The sequence below is a fragment of the Microtus ochrogaster genome, chromosome 15, assembly GCF_000317375.1.
Source record: "Microtus ochrogaster isolate Prairie Vole_2 chromosome 15, MicOch1.0, whole genome shotgun sequence".
NCBI classification, from domain to species: domain Eukaryota; kingdom Metazoa; phylum Chordata; class Mammalia; order Rodentia; family Cricetidae; genus Microtus; species Microtus ochrogaster.
Window position 1 is genome coordinate 7,015,633 of NC_022017.1, and position 6,070 is coordinate 7,021,702.

Here is a 6,070-nt window from a genome sequence, read left to right on the forward strand (position 1 = left end):
TCTATTTCCGTCCATTTGCATGCAAAATTCAAGAAGTCCTTGTTTTTTACTGCTGAGTAGTACTCTAATATGTATACATTCCATACTTTCTTCATCCATTCTTCTGTTGAAGGGCATCTAGGTTGTTTCCAGGTTCTGGCTCTTACAAACAATGCTGCTATGAACATAGCAGAGCATATACTTTTGTTGTATGATAGGGAATCTCTTGGGTATTTTATGACAATTTGCTGACTGGTGGCAGAAAAAAATCTCTTTAAATTGCACAATGATCCCATGTGGCAACCTCTCCAAACCCTCCCCCAAAAAGACCCCGAGGGAATGGCTTACTGGGCTCCTCTGAAAGGATCTGGCCCAGCAGGGCAATCAGAAGCTACATGGCTTCTTTGCATAAAGAACTTTCCAAGTAGGGATTCATCCAAAGAGAGTGGATTGCCATGAGCAATGGCTCTCTATCAGGAAAACTGATCAGAATATTCTAAACAGAAACAAAGGCGGTTGGGTCAGGTCATGATAGGTCACCTTTCAACACTGAGCTGCACACGGCGGACAGTGAGGCCAGGGGAAATTTAGATGCAGTCTGTTTATGCAGCTCACCTTGTTCCCTCCCTCATGCTCACTCTGCACACCGCCCCCTCCTGCCCCAGCTTCTTCTGGGAGAGAACGCCGCCACCAAGGCTGCTCTGGACTAAGAAAGTGGGTATAGAACGGAACGGTGCTGACGGAAGGACAGGTGTCGCTGTGGCCAGCCCAACTGACACAAGACGACAAGGGAGAAGTCAGAAGGGTCATGCAGAGCTCATCCTGGGCACTGGAAGATGGTAAACATAAAAGAAACAGCAAGAAGTGGGCATGTGCACACAAGTCGGCATGCAGAGCTTTGGCAGTCGCATAGGCCTACTCACCCCAGAAGAGCCCCATGTGAGGTTCTATGTGGGTGTGTGTTAGGAAGAATTCTCTTCCCCGTGGGGGAGTGCCTTGGTTTCCCATTTTCTTCTAGAAAAGAGCAGGTGTTTTCAGCCAGTGTCAATCACTAAAAAGCCAAGTTTGATCAGTGTGGTTCCCACACCGGCTGAAGGCACCTCTCCTGAGTACTCATCCAACATTTGGGGGTGTTTGGGGGTCCTAGTTCACAGGGCATTATGTTCTTCCTGTGTGTCATCTAACGCACGTATTTCGGGGCTTATCTATGAGGTCAGGGATCAATTTCAGTGACATCCTCATGAGGATGAGACTTTCTCAGAACTGGTGAAGACAGCCGTGGCTAGTCTCTTCCCAATTCCAGGCTGTCCATCTGCACCCTTTCAGCTCAGTCACTCTCAGAACCCTAGGAGGATCTAGGGGTTCTGAGACTCCTCCTATCCCCAGTGACGTCATCAGAGCAGACACCGATTGCACCTAGGGCTGTGTGCTGTGTCTTGGACTTAGTCTGAGCTCAGGGTCTTTGCTGCTGGAATATGGGAGCTGGGCAAGTGGGGGTAGAGGGGAGCAATGCTTGTGACACTGGTGTCGGGCAGGAACTGCGTGATCTCATTTCTTGCTAAGACAAGGTCAGGGGTAGGTCAGGGTCAGGAGTAGGCTGCTCTGGGGACAGCCCCAGCAGAAGCAGGAGGACATTCTCTGTGCTCAGAACACAATTGCTGGTGGGTGTGTGGAGACATGAAGCAGTTTTTCCGCTGTTCCCCATTTTAAGCCCATGTCTTTGACCCAGTTTCCTACCAACTTGCACTTGGACACGGCAGCTGACTTGAGCCTAATTTCTCCGGAAAGGACCACCCTGTGGTTGAACGGGTGACAAAGGTCTGTGTGCTGGACAAAGTGGCCCAGATGAGGGCTTTGGCATCAGCATCATTCCTTTATGACCCTGGGTTTTGTTTGTTTGTTTGTTTGTTGTTGTTTTCTGCATCACCTTCTGGCTTAGTAGACATGCTTATGGTTGGGGAAATGACAGAGAGATTTCCCCCAGGGAGTGTGGCAGGGTGAATGGAGACTCCGCTTAAGCTCCAAACACAATCAGCATCCCTCAGTTTTCCCATCCCTGAGCGGGAATAACGACAATGCCTGACTAATGAGGGTGTGGCAAGACTTAAATGAGTGAGCACTATGAGGGTCCTGGAGCGCAGCCCAGTACAGAGCAATAGACGGCTGCTCTGATGACGTCACTGGGGATGGGCGGAGTCTGCAGAAGGCAACCTGGGCACCGGAAGCAGCTTGCCCTCATTTGCCCTATCTTGGGTGCCACCCACCGCCTGGCAAGTCACTCGGGAAGCTCCGAACTTTGGTTTTGGTATCTGTAAATTGGGGGTGCTCCCTGCCTCCCAGACCACTGTGAGGATTAAATGAAATTAAGTGTGTATCACTTAGCAGGCCTAGGAAATGTTAGATAGTCTCCAGACTTTTCAAGGGCGATGGGCTACCTGGATGACCCCTGAGTTGAAGACAGGAAAGCAATGGCCCCTTTTTACCCACGTTCTCATCCCAGCCTTCCTAAGAAGCAGGGAGGAAGCCTAGCAAATCCATATATTGCTGGGCAGTGTGGTCAGCAGGCCATGAGCCATGGGAACAGAGGGAGCGCCTGCCTGGGGGCAAGCGGCCTGGCTCCCGCCACTCACAGCCTGCGGTGAGCGAGCCTAACTCTACACTCACCGCCTTTCCTCTGTTATTCCTAGGACCTGGTGGTACCCAAGGGTGGCAAAGGGCTTGGGGGTTGGTAACTCTAGTGTCGGGCTCAGGTCTTAAAGGCTCCTTAGCAGTTCCCTTTCCTACCTAGTCAGGCCACAATGGAACAGAGCTCTCTGGAGAGCATCAATAATGGGGGGGGGGGGCTGGACCCTCTCCCCTTGGGGTTTGCCTTATTGGCTTTATCAGGGTCCCATACTCTCACATCTATGTATGTCCACATTTACCTCCTATTGGTATCAGGGAGGACACATGCATGTGTATGTGTGTCTGTCTGTCTGTCTATCTGCCTATCTGTCGTGTGGACAGATGTAGGAAGAGTGAAATTTTGTCAGCCCCACTTTGGTAACCAGTCATACCACTAAGACCCAGAATCTAGCCCCTGGGTCGGACCTACTCAGGTTTTGCATGTCTGGAAAAGAGCTAAATGTGGCAGGAAACATCCGGTTTGAGAGCTGTGTGTTGCTGTATTTAACCCCCAGAACCTTATACCTCCTCTCGCTCTCCATAGACAGATCACAGACGCCTGCCCATGATGGCACCTGAGAGTCCAGGGCCCCAGGCTGCTGTCCCCTACAGCTCTGAGCCACATTTTTCGCTGTCTTGTGTTCCACTTCCCAGAGTATGCCCCAAATCTGGAGGGAGGTCAGCAGAGAACCAGGGCTCCCTCAGACAAAGGGACACAAGCAAGAGGGGCCTTGCAGGAAGAAGCTGTTTGTGCCTACCCTGTTCTAGCTGTGACCTTCACTTCTCACTGTTGAGGATGCTGGCCCTCTGCCTTGAGAGACAGCCATTCTGACTGCTGCCCAGTTCCCTCCTCCTCCGCGCCAGCAACAGCCCTCGTGCCCCCAAAGTCACTTCTTTCCTGGTTTTGTCTCAGGACCTAATTCCCCTGGCAAGTCTTATATGACATATTGGGCTCCCTAAAGGATTGGCTAGGAGATCGAAGACTCTCTAGATAAAATGTCTCTCCTTGTTCACTTCAGAGTTCTGCTGGTCGCACACACCTGCAAGACTTCCCAGGAGAGCATTCTTGGACCCTGCTCACCCCTGCTCCTTCAGGTGGGTGTGTCCTCAGACGCCACAAGCTGCTCTCTGGGTTTGAGGGGCAAGCAGGGGCCATTGCAAAACAGCAGAGGAAGGGCCCAAATGCTGCCCTGCCTTTGCACATGTGAGGCTCACAACTGCAAAATCTGTGACTGAGACTCTGCTGCGTGGGGTAGGGTGGGAGTTAGTGCTGGTCAGTGGGGTATCCAGCGAGCTTGCTCTTCCCCAGACGTGTGTCCTGCCTTCTCTTTCTTCCTTCTGCCCACCTTGTTCTCTGTCAGTGCCTCCTGGAACTTTTTGTTTCCAGGCCCTTGAGTCCTGAGCCTCCTCTCTCCATCTGGATCCTGCTTCTGGCTGGCTTTTTAGTGGCACCTAAAAACCCCAAGTGGATCTGGGCATGCTCTCTGCTCTCCTGCGAGGATACTATTCGCTCTGCATCTCTTGCAGCCAGATCTAGCCTTCCTGTCCAGCCTGGTGCAATGGCCCCCAGCCCCATGCCAAGAGACCCCTGACATGAAGGCAGTGTCTCACTTGCACTATTTCATGCTGTGGCTCCACGGCTCAAGCTGACTTGCATCACAGCCTCTTCAGTGAGGTCATGTGATGCTGGGCTCATCTTGCTGGACTGAACTGACTAGCATTCTCCCCCATCTCTTAGTAGAATTCTCTTTTCTCAGCAGACCCACAAGATGCTAGGAGCCTGACTGACCCCAGCTCTGTAGCAACCTGATGACTCAGAGCAGCAGCGTCTCTGAGGACCTGGGGTGAAGCCAGATGCATCCTAAACAGCTTCTCCTAATACCCCGTCATGATACTGGGCCCTGGGATCCATGCCCACATCTTGGATGCGGGCTATGTTCTAGAAACTCATAGGAGTCACCTTGGACTTAGGATCCATCCCACAGGCGTGTTCAGCCTTTTGACATTGCAACATGACATTACCAGCTGCAAAGTTCATGACTGAGAGCCACACAATTAGGAAACAAACCAAAAAAAAAAATCAAAACAAAACAAAAATAAAAAAATTAGACATCTACACCCACACTTTGTATTTTAAGTAAGTTTACACTTTTGTGTTAAGCTACATTTATAACTATCTTTGGCCACATGTGGTGCGTGGGCAAGAGGTTGGACCCATCTGTGTAGAGATAGTGTTGCCAGACATGTGCTCCTTTCCCTTTATTTTTGATTGTTTTGAGATTAAAAAGTATTTCAGGAGCTGTTGGGATGGCTTAGCAGGTAAAGACACTAGCTGCCAAGCCTGGTGATCAGATACAGTATCTGGAACCCACATGGGGGAAGAGAGGACAAACCCCCAAGTTGTCCACTGGCCTCACAAGTAATATCATGGTGCACGCGCGCCAAACATAACCTCCATGCAGAGACACACAAAATAAGTGAGTAAATGTAATTTTAAAAACTTAGAAAAAGGGCCAGGAGGTAGTGGCACACACCTTTAATCCCAGCACCTGGGAGACAGAAGCATATGGATTCCTATGAGTTTGAGGCCACCTTGCTCTACAGAGTGAGTTCCAGGATAGTCAAAGCTACACAGAGAAACCCTGCCTTGAAAAGGAAGCAAAAACAAAATAACAAAAACCAGTACAAAAACATTAAAAACAAAACAAAAAAATGAACAAAAAATCCTTAAAAAAACTTATATATATATATATATATATATATATATATATGTGCACATAAAACATTTTAATAGAAATGAGATATATACCTGCCACTCAAAGAAACAGCAGTGCTCCTACATAATCCTGTACATTCCTGTCCCCCAACAGCTTTGTCTCTTCAGAAGTTTTTCTCATCAAATTATGTATTATGTTATATTTATGTTTGTGTGTGTCATAATTCACAAGTCTAAAACTACCTGCAAATGGAAGAAGACCAGTTATGCCACCATTATTATATTAAAGTTCCCTGGAATAGAGCGCCAAAGGGAAGCCATCTGTATAGTGGACACACCCTTGTCTTTGGGGGCTGACAATGTCATGCCCTTGCTTACCTGCTCCCCATTCTTCCTCTGTCATGAAGCTCTTTATGAGCTATTTAAAAAGATAAAGTATTTGTGCCATCCATTTGCCAGTAGTGGCTGTGAGAGTTCCTCAAGGCTGGGGCTTCCCTAGGCTTCCCTTGGGAGCAGTTTCACATCCACACTGTTAAGGTTAGCGTTGGAGGGGCTGGTGTGGGGATACAGTAAAATCCAACTAAAGCTCCAGGTGGTGGTGGTGCACACTTTAACCCCAGTCCTTGAGAGGCAGAGGCAGAGGCAGAGGCAGAGGCAGAGGCAGAGGCAGAGGCAGAGGCAGAGGCAGAGGCAGAGGCAGAGGCAGAGGCA